The sequence below is a fragment of the Micropterus salmoides genome, unplaced genomic scaffold (assembly GCF_014851395.1).
Source record: "Micropterus salmoides isolate LMB-PRFRI ecotype aquatic unplaced genomic scaffold, ASM1485139v1 Ms_hic_scaffold_20, whole genome shotgun sequence".
Taxonomy (NCBI): domain Eukaryota; kingdom Metazoa; phylum Chordata; class Actinopteri; order Centrarchiformes; family Centrarchidae; genus Micropterus; species Micropterus salmoides.
This window is the reverse complement of record NW_024041151.1, coordinates 4,403,137-4,413,177: the sequence shown is the minus strand read 5'-3', so window position 1 is coordinate 4,413,177 and position 10,041 is coordinate 4,403,137. Positions and strand designations below refer to the sequence as shown.

Sequence of the window (10,041 nt, the reverse complement as noted above, 5' to 3'; positions counted from 1 at the left end):
TTTGGAAACACTGAGCTGATTCAGTCAGAGGATGTTTAAGTGAACTTACTAAAACAGGGAGCAATTTCCTGTTTTGAATAGGTAGAGGCTTCCGTGGTCACATTAAGCTGTAAAGGCACTGCTGGGATTTGTTTATAGCACTTTTCAAATCCAAGTTACAAAGTGCTGTACAGCAGAAATAAATAGAGCTTCATACTTAAGAACCTCTGAACCTGCAGAGCTCTCAGCTCCAGCATCAGCTGCTTAGAATCCCTCTGCAGGAGAAGCACCTAGGGGCCCTGATCATCTGGATCCACCTGGATCCATTAGGAAGTACTGAATCCCAGCTTCTCACCTTGGAAACACGTCCATGTTCTGGTGATCTCTGATGCTTGCGTCACATTCAACATGCTAATCTGTGGCACCGAACACCTGCGAAGGTGCTGCTACACCTGAGAGCGGACCTTTCAGTGATTTCAAATGACACATCAGATCAGAATTATGAACATAAAATAAAAGCAGAGTTTACTGCAAGTGGACTTGAAGCTAGATCTTTGAGGTGGAAGGCAAGAACACTAACCATTAGTCCACAGAGAACCCAAGGACACCACTCAGAAGTCCAGAGTGTTTATGTTGGAAAAAAAAAGCTTTCTTCCACAGCAGGACTTGAACCCAGAACACCTGTCCCAGAGGATATTCATTCCTTGGTGAAGCTGCTATAACAGGAACCAGTTGGTTTCTGTATACCAAGGCCAGCATTTTCTACCAATTAGTTGGGTAAAATAGGTCTCAACCGCAATGGTACTTGTTTGTCTTCCATGGTTTAGAGATGTAGAGCAGCCTCTGGTGAGATCACCAGGACAGAAGTCAGTTAGGACCAGTACATCAAAGGACAGATTTTGGAAACACTGAGCTGATTCAGCCAGAGGATGTTTAAGTGAACTTACTAAAACAGGGAGCAATTTCCTGTTTTGAATAGGTAGAGGCTTCCGTGGACACATTAAGCTGTAAAGGCACTGCTGGGATTTTAACCCAGGATCTCCTGTTTACAAGAGAGGCGCTTTCACCGACTAAGCCACAGCACCCGCCGCAGGCAACTACGCTAGCTGTTTCAGGTGTTCTGGTTTCGGAATCAAGTCTTAGGATTGCCACACTCTACTTGGTCACTCGTGTTTTTCTTGAAGCTGCGTAGAACGCACATGAGGTTATTCTGGTTTTTGTCCTTGGGAAGTGGCGTATGGCTATTAAAAACTCCACTTAGGCACCGCTGGGATTTGAACCCAGGATCTCCTGTTTACTAGACAGGCACTTTGACCAACTAAGCCACGGCGCCACACGCTTTGTGCATTTGAAAACCTTTCATGTGAATGTTTCAATGAAATCAAATGGGCTTGTTAACGTCTTGCAATCGTTTTTCAGTAAAATCAAATCAAAGAAAAACAGGCCTCCGGAGCCACAAGAGGAAAGGGATGAGCTGGGACTTGCGAGGTCAAGGGACAAAGTGGCACTAGTCCTGTTTGACAAGAGGGCCTTTGCAGTGGACCAACAAGTTCGATGAGCATGAACAGAGCTTGCACTTCAGACGCCTAAACAATGATCGTCCCTGGGTGGGCTCGAACCACCATCCTCTCGGTTAACAGCCGAGCGCGCTAGCCAATTGCGCCACAGAGACACTTGCCGGTGTCGGCATTCAAAACATCCCGTGTACTCGTCTTCCAGTCTCGGTTCCACGATGCGCAAACGCCGTGTCCTTTGACAGCAATTCACGTGTCCCCTTTATTGGGCCACATCTTACAATCAAATAGATATCTGTCTGGCCTACCTCTAAACACAAAGCATTTTCATTGTTCTGTAGAAGTGCATGCCGACCCATCGACGCAACAGGTTGTTTTCTGATCAAACACGTTTCTTTTTTAAACCAGGAACCAGACAGGAAGTCCGTCATCCAGAGTTTCCTCTCCAGACTGATGGAGGTGGATCTTGTGCAAGTTCCTCCCTCATACTGATCTTCTTCCTCTCTCTGGTTGTTGGTCTTCATCGGTACTGAAGATGGTCCGGTGGGAAGGACGCCGACTGGAGACCCGGAGTTGTGGGTTCAAGCGTCGCCTCAGCCATCTGAGGTACGTGATAAAATGTGTCTGTGTGTGTGTTCAACAAAACAAAACTCAAAAACCGTTCCAACCGTCCGAAATCTCGTTGCGTTCATTTCCCGTCGTCAATTTCCGCATTTGTCCGACTTCAACACAACCGATCTTCAAGGGACCACGGGACAGCTAAGTAAGGTAAGACTAGCTAGCTGGCTTGATCAAAGCCAGCTAGCTCTCTCTCTTTGGACTTATTTTACTTTACCAAACAAGAAAGTAAGAAAGAAATGATACAGAACGTACAAGAGATTTCAATATAAAACAAGAATAGTTAAAGTCCTCATCTGAGTCTGGATGTGGATCCTGGTTTTGATCTTTGTACCATCGGTTTTTGTTTAGACATGTTCAGTTAAATGATGAAGTTCTTCTGGTTCATGTCAGGATTCAGATCCACGTTTTGTGATCTGAATATTGATTGATTCAAATCTTTGGACAAAAATAATAATAATGACAATAACTTTGTTTATAGCACTTTTCAAATCCAAGTTACAAAGTGCTGTACAGCAGAAACAAATAGAGCTTCATACTTAAGAAAATAAAAGTGAATCAACATCAATAACAGCAATACAACAAAGTCTATTAAAACACCATAGGATAAAAGTGAGACCTAAGAAAGTATTTAGAAGAGGCCCCTGAGTTTGCCTGTCTGAGAACTTCCACAGCTGACGGGCCTAGGGGAGAGATTATTAAAGGAGCCAGTTCCTGTCTGAAGGGGGTCACTGTGATCTCTACTGATTTTTTTAACTGAAGAAAGTTATTAGACTTGATGATTGACCCTCGGCCTGCCCAAATACCACCTTAAACATTTGATACCGCCTAAATGCCACCTTAAACCTTTGAAACCGTGTAAATACCCCCTAAAAAGCACTTCCTGTAAGGTGCTAGATAGTAGCAGGCTGAAAAAGTACTGCTGTAGTACTACTGTAGTACTCGTGTTGTGTTTTAGTAAACAGGGATAATGCTGCAGGTGGATTTCGGTGGAAAGATTCCTGAAACAACAGCAGACATGCTTTACTTGCTACAGTGCGCTGGTCTATTGTGGTTCTGCTGAAGGGAGACCGGACTAGTACCCATAATGAATGTCTTTCTTTCACAGCTCATGTTCAAAGCTGCAGTCTGTCTGGATTCAGAACCTCTGAACCTGCAGAGCTCTCAGCTCCAGCATCATAACAGCTGCTTAGAATCCCTCTGCAGGAGAAGCACCTAGGGGACCTGATCATCTGGATCCACCTGGATCCATCTGGAAGTACTGAATCCCAGCTTCTCACCTTGAAAAAAAAAGCTTTCTTCCACAGCAGGACTTGAACCCAGAACACCTGTCCCAGAGGATATTCATTCCTTGGTGAAGCTGCTATAACAGGAACCAGTTGGTTTCTGTATACCAATGCCAGCATTTTTTACCAATTATTGTTGGGTAAAATAGGTCTCAACCGCAATGGTACTTGTTTGTCTTCCATGGTTTAGAGAATGTAGAGCAGCCTCTGGTGAGATCACTAGGACAGAAGTTAGTTAGGACCAGTACATCAAAGGACAGATTTTGGAAACACTGAGCTGATTCAGTCAGAGGATGTTTAAGTGAACTTACTAAAACAGGGAGCAATTTCCTGTTTTGAATAGGTAGAGGCTTCCGTGGTCACATTAAGCTGTAAAGGCACTGCTGGGATTTGTTTATAGCACTTTTCAAATCCAAGTTACAAAGTGCTGTACAGCAGAAATAAATAGAGCTTCATACTTAAGAACCTCTGAACCTGCAGAGCTCTCAGCTCCAGCATCATAACAGCTGCTTAGAATCCCTCTGCAGGAGAAGCACCTAGGGGCCCTGATCATCTGGATCCACCTGGATCCATTAGGAAGTACTGAATCCCAGCTTCTCACCTTGGAAACACGTCCATGTTCTGGTGATCTCTGATGCTTGCGTCACATTCAACATGCTAATCTGTGGCACCGAACACCTGCGAAGGTGCTGCTACACCTGAGAGCGGACCTTTCAGTGATTTCAAATGACACATCAGATCAGAATTATGAACATAAAATAAAAGCAGAGTTTACTGCAAGTGGACTTGAAGCTAGATCTTTGAGGTGGAAGGCAAGAACACTAACCATTAGTCCACAGAGAACCCAAGGACACCACTCAGAAGTCCAGAGTGTTTATGTTGGAAAAAAAAAGCTTTCTTCCACAGCAGGACTTGAACCCAGAACACCTGTCCCAGAGGATATTCATTCCTTGGTGAAGCTGCTATAACAGGAACCAGTTGGTTTCTGTATACCAAGGCCAGCATTTTCTACCAATTATTGTTGGGTAAAATAGGTCTCAACCGCAATGGTACTTGTTTGTCTTCCATGGTTTAGAGAATGTAGAGCAGCCTCTGGTGAGATCACCAGGACAGAAGTCAGTTAGGACCAGTACATCAAAGGACAGATTTTGGAAACACTGAGCTGATTCAGCCAGAGGATGTTTAAGTGAACTTACTAAAACAGGGAGCAATTTCCTGTTTTGAATAGGTAGAGGCTTCCGTGGACACATTAAGCTGTAAAGGCACTGCTGGGATTTTAACCCAGGATCTCCTGTTTACAAGAGAGGCGCTTTCACCGACTAAGCCACAGCACCCGCCGCAGGCAACTACGCTAGCTGTTTCAGGTGTTCTGGTTTCGGAATCAAGTCTTAGGATTGCCACACTCTACTTGGTCACTCGTGTTTTTCTTGAAGCTGCGTAGAACGCACATGAGGTTATTCTGGTTTTTGTCCTTGGGAAGTGGCGTATGGCTATTAAAAACTCCACTTAGGCACCGCTGGGATTTGAACCCAGGATCTCCTGTTTACTAGACAGGCACTTTGACCAACTAAGCCACGGCGCCACACGCTTTGTGCATTTGAAAACCTTTCATGTGAATGTTTCAATGAAATCAAATGGGCTTGTTAACGTCTTGCAATCGTTTTTCAGTAAAATCAAATCAAAGAAAAACAGGCCTCCGGAGCCACAAGAGGAGAAAGGGATGAGCTGGGACTTGCGAGGTCAAGGGACAAAGTGGCACTAGTCCTGTTTGACAAGAGGGCCTTTGCAGTGGACCAACAAGTTCGATGAGCATGAACAGAGCTTGCACTTCAGACGCCTAAACAATGATCGTCCCTGGGTGGGCTCGAACCACCATCCTCTCGGTTAACAGCCGAGCGCGCTAGCCAATTGCGCCACAGAGACACTTGCCGGTGTCGGCATTCAAAACATCCCGTGTACTCGTCTTCCAGTCTCGGTTCCACGATGCGCAAACGCCGTGTCCTTTGACAGCAATTCACGTGTCCCCTTTATTGGGCCACATCTTACAATCAAATAGATATCTGTCTGGCCTACCTCTAAACACAAAGCATTTTCATTGTTCTGTAGAAGTGCATGCCGACCCATCGACGCAACAGGTTGTTTTCTGATCAAACACGTTTCTTTTTTAAACCAGGAACCAGACAGGAAGTCCGTCATCCAGAGTTTCCTCTCCAGACTGATGGAGGTGGATCTTGTGCAAGTTCCTCCCTCATACTGATCTTCTTCCTCTCTCTGGTTGTTGGTCTTCATCGGTACTGAAGATGGTCCGGTGGGAAGGACGCCGACTGGAGACCCGGAGTTGTGGGTTCAAGCGTCGCCTCAGCCATCTGAGGTACGTGATAAAATGTGTCTGTGTGTGTGTTCAACAAAACAAAACTCAAAAACCGTTCCAACCGTCCGAAATCTCGTTGCGTTCATTTCCCGTCGTCAATTTCCGCATTTGTCCGACTTCAACACAACCGATCTTCAAGGGACCACGGGACAGCTAAGTAAGGTAAGACTAGCTAGCTGGCTTGATCAAAGCCAGCTAGCTCTCTCTCTTTGGACTTATTTTACTTTACCAAACAAGAAAGTAAGAAAGAAATGATACAGAACGTACAAGAGATTTCAATATAAAACAAGAATAGTTAAAGTCCTCATCTGAGTCTGGATGTGGATCCTGGTTTTGATCTTTGTACCATCGGTTTTTGTTTAGACATGTTCAGTTAAATGATGAAGTTCTTCTGGTTCATGTCAGGATTCAGATCCACGTTTTGTGATCTGAATATTGATTGATTCAAATCTTTGGACAAAAATAATAATGACAATAACTTTGTTTATAGCACTTTTCAAATCCAAGTTACAAAGTGCTGTACAGCAGAAACAAATAGAGCTTCATACTTAAGAAAATAAAAGTGAATCAACATCAATAACAGCAATACAACAAAGTCTATTAAAACACCATAGGATAAAAGTGAGACCTAAGAAAGTATTTAGAAGAGGCCCCTGAGTTTGCCTGTCTGAGAACTTCCACAGCTGACGGGCCTAGGGGAGAGATTATTAAAGGAGCCAGTTCCTGTCTGAAGGGGGTCACTGTGATCTCTACTGATTTTTTTAACTGAAGAAAGTTATTAGACTTGATGATTGACCCTCGGCCTGCCCAAATACCACCTTAAACATTTGATACCGCCTAAATGCCACCTTAAACCTTTGAAACCGTGTAAATACCCCCTAAAAAGCACTTCCTGTAAGGTGCTAGATAGTAGCAGGCTGAAAAAGTACTGCTGTAGTACTACTGTAGTACTCGTGTTGTGTTTTAGTAAACAGGGATAATGCTGCAGGTGGATTTCGGTGGAAAGATTCCTGAAACAACAGCAGACATGCTTTACTTGCTACAGTGCGCTGGTCTATTGTGGTTCTGCTGAAGGGAGACCGGACTAGTACCCATAATGAATGTCTTTCTTTCACAGCTCATGTTCAAAGCTGCAGTCTGTCTGGATTCAGAACCTCTGAACCTGCAGAGCTCTCAGCTCCAGCATCATAACAGCTGCTTAGAATCCCTCTGCAGGAGAAGCACCTAGGGGACCTGATCATCTGGATCCACCTGGATCCATCTGGAAGTACTGAATCCCAGCTTCTCACCTTGAAAAAAAAGCTTTCTTCCACAGCAGGACTTGAACCCAGAACACCTGTCCCAGAGGATATTCATTCCTTGGTGAAGCTGCTATAACAGGAACCAGTTGGTTTCTGTATACCAATGCCAGCATTTTTTACCAATTATTGTTGGGTAAAATAGGTCTCAACCGCAATGGTACTTGTTTGTCTTCCATGGTTTAGAGAATGTAGAGCAGCCTCTGGTGAGATCACTAGGACAGAAGTTAGTTAGGACCAGTACATCAAAGGACAGATTTTGGAAACACTGAGCTGATTCAGTCAGAGGATGTTTAAGTGAACTTACTAAAACAGGGAGCAATTTCCTGTTTTGAATAGGTAGAGGCTTCCGTGGTCACATTAAGCTGTAAAGGCACTGCTGGGATTTGTTTATAGCACTTTTCAAATCCAAGTTACAAAGTGCTGTACAGCAGAAATAAATAGAGCTTCATACTTAAGAACCTCTGAACCTGCAGAGCTCTCAGCTCCAGCATCATAACAGCTGCTTAGAATCCCTCTGCAGGAGAAGCACCTAGGGGCCCTGATCATCTGGATCCACCTGGATCCATTAGGAAGTACTGAATCCCAGCTTCTCACCTTGGAAACACGTCCATGTTCTGGTGATCTCTGATGCTTGCGTCACATTCAACATGCTAATCTGTGGCACCGAACACCTGCGAAGGTGCTGCTACACCTGAGAGCGGACCTTTCAGTGATTTCAAATGACACATCAGATCAGAATTATGAACATAAAATAAAAGCAGAGTTTACTGCAAGTGGACTTGAAGCTAGATCTTTGAGGTGGAAGGCAAGAACACTAACCATTAGTCCACAGAGAACCCAAGGACACCACTCAGAAGTCCAGAGTGTTTATGTTGGAAAAAAAAAGCTTTCTTCCACAGCAGGACTTGAACCCAGAACACCTGTCCCAGAGGATATTCATTCCTTGGTGAAGCTGCTATAACAGGAACCAGTTGGTTTCTGTATACCAAGGCCAGCATTTTCTACCAATTATTGTTGGGTAAAATAGGTCTCAACCGCAATGGTACTTGTTTGTCTTCCATGGTTTAGAGAATGTAGAGCAGCCTCTGGTGAGATCACCAGGACAGAAGTCAGTTAGGACCAGTACATCAAAGGACAGATTTTGGAAACACTGAGCTGATTCAGCCAGAGGATGTTTAAGTGAACTTACTAAAACAGGGAGCAATTTCCTGTTTTGAATAGGTAGAGGCTTCCGTGGACACATTAAGCTGTAAAGGCACTGCTGGGATTTTAACCCAGGATCTCCTGTTTACAAGAGAGGCGCTTTCACCGACTAAGCCACAGCACCCGCCGCAGGCAACTACGCTAGCTGTTTCAGGTGTTCTGGTTTCGGAATCAAGTCTTAGGATTGCCACACTCTACTTGGTCACTCGTGTTTTTCTTGAAGCTGCGTAGAACGCACATGAGGTTATTCTGGTTTTTGTCCTTGGGAAGTGGCGTATGGCTATTAAAAACTCCACTTAGGCACCGCTGGGATTTGAACCCAGGATCTCCTGTTTACTAGACAGGCACTTTGACCAACTAAGCCACGGCGCCACACGCTTTGTGCATTTGAAAACCTTTCATGTGAATGTTTCAATGAAATCAAATGGGCTTGTTAACGTCTTGCAATCGTTTTTCAGTAAAATCAAATCAAAGAAAAACAGGCCTCCGGAGCCACAAGAGGAGAAAGGGATGAGCTGGGACTTGCGAGGTCAAGGGACAAAGTGGCACTAGTCCTGTTTGACAAGAGGGCCTTTGCAGTGGACCAACAAGTTCGATGAGCATGAACAGAGCTTGCACTTCAGACGCCTAAACAATGATCGTCCCTGGGTGGGCTCGAACCACCATCCTCTCGGTTAACAGCCGAGCGCGCTAGCCAATTGCGCCACAGAGACACTTGCCGGTGTCGGCATTCAAAACATCCCGTGTACTCGTCTTCCAGTCTCGGTTCCACGATGCGCAAACGCCGTGTCCTTTGACAGCAATTCACGTGTCCCCTTTATTGGGCCACATCTTACAATCAAATAGATATCTGTCTGGCCTACCTCTAAACACAAAGCATTTTCATTGTTCTGTAGAAGTGCATGCCGACCCATCGACGCAACAGGTTGTTTTCTGATCAAACACGTTTCTTTTTTAAACCAGGAACCAGACAGGAAGTCCGTCATCCAGAGTTTCCTCTCCAGACTGATGGAGGTGGATCTTGTGCAAGTTCCTCCCTCATACTGATCTTCTTCCTCTCTCTGGTTGTTGGTCTTCATCGGTACTGAAGATGGTCCGGTGGGAAGGACGCCGACTGGAGACCCGGAGTTGTGGGTTCAAGCGTCGCCTCAGCCATCTGAGGTACGTGATAAAATGTGTCTGTGTGTGTGTTCAACAAAACAAAACTCAAAAACCGTTCCAACCGTCCGAAATCTCGTTGCGTTCATTTCCCGTCGTCAATTTCCGCATTTGTCCGACTTCAACACAACCGATCTTCAAGGGACCACGGGACAGCTAAGTAAGGTAAGACTAGCTAGCTGGCTTGATCAAAGCCAGCTAGCTCTCTCTCTTTGGACTTATTTTACTTTACCAAACAAGAAAGTAAGAAAGAAATGATACAGAACGTACAAGAGATTTCAATATAAAACAAGAATAGTTAAAGTCCTCATCTGAGTCTGGATGTGGATCCTGGTTTTGATCTTTGTACCATCGGTTTTTGTTTAGACATGTTCAGTTAAATGATGAAGTTCTTCTGGTTCATGTCAGGATTCAGATCCACGTTTTGTGATCTGAATATTGATTGATTCAAATCTTTGGACAAATAATAATAATGACAATAACTTTGTTTATAGCACTTTTCAAATCCAAGTTACAAAGTGCTGTACAGCAGAAACAAATAGAGCTTCATACTTAAGAAAATAAAAGTGAATCAACATCAATAACAGCAATACAACAAAGTCTATTAAAAC

The 10,041-nt window shown here is 44.3% G+C and overlaps 9 non-coding genes across 9 annotated transcripts; all 9 read right to left on the bottom strand.

Moving 5' to 3' along the window:
- Nucleotides 1–990: 990 nt before the first annotated feature.
- trnat-ugu lies at nt 991–1,064 on the bottom strand. The gene has a single exon. It is a non-coding gene; the product is annotated as a tRNA-Thr (tRNA).
- A 174-nt stretch (nt 1,065–1,238) lies between these two features.
- trnat-agu lies at nt 1,239–1,312 on the bottom strand. Its single transcript has one exon. It is a non-coding gene; the product is annotated as a tRNA-Thr (tRNA).
- A 265-nt stretch (nt 1,313–1,577) lies between these two features.
- Nucleotides 1,578–1,651, bottom strand: trnan-guu. Its single transcript has one exon. It is a non-coding gene; the product is annotated as a tRNA-Asn (tRNA).
- A 3,006-nt stretch (nt 1,652–4,657) lies between these two features.
- Nucleotides 4,658–4,731, bottom strand: trnat-ugu. The gene has a single exon. It is a non-coding gene; the product is annotated as a tRNA-Thr (tRNA).
- Nucleotides 4,732–4,905: 174 nt separating this feature from the next.
- trnat-agu lies at nt 4,906–4,979 on the bottom strand. The gene has a single exon. It is a non-coding gene; the product is annotated as a tRNA-Thr (tRNA).
- A 267-nt stretch (nt 4,980–5,246) lies between these two features.
- Nucleotides 5,247–5,320, bottom strand: trnan-guu. The gene has a single exon. It is a non-coding gene; the product is annotated as a tRNA-Asn (tRNA).
- Nucleotides 5,321–8,322: 3,002 nt separating this feature from the next.
- trnat-ugu lies at nt 8,323–8,396 on the bottom strand. The gene has a single exon. It is a non-coding gene; the product is annotated as a tRNA-Thr (tRNA).
- Nucleotides 8,397–8,570: 174 nt separating this feature from the next.
- Nucleotides 8,571–8,644, bottom strand: trnat-agu. Its single transcript has one exon. It is a non-coding gene; the product is annotated as a tRNA-Thr (tRNA).
- A 267-nt stretch (nt 8,645–8,911) lies between these two features.
- Nucleotides 8,912–8,985, bottom strand: trnan-guu. Its single transcript has one exon. It is a non-coding gene; the product is annotated as a tRNA-Asn (tRNA).
- Between the last annotated feature and the right edge of the window lie 1,056 nt (nt 8,986–10,041).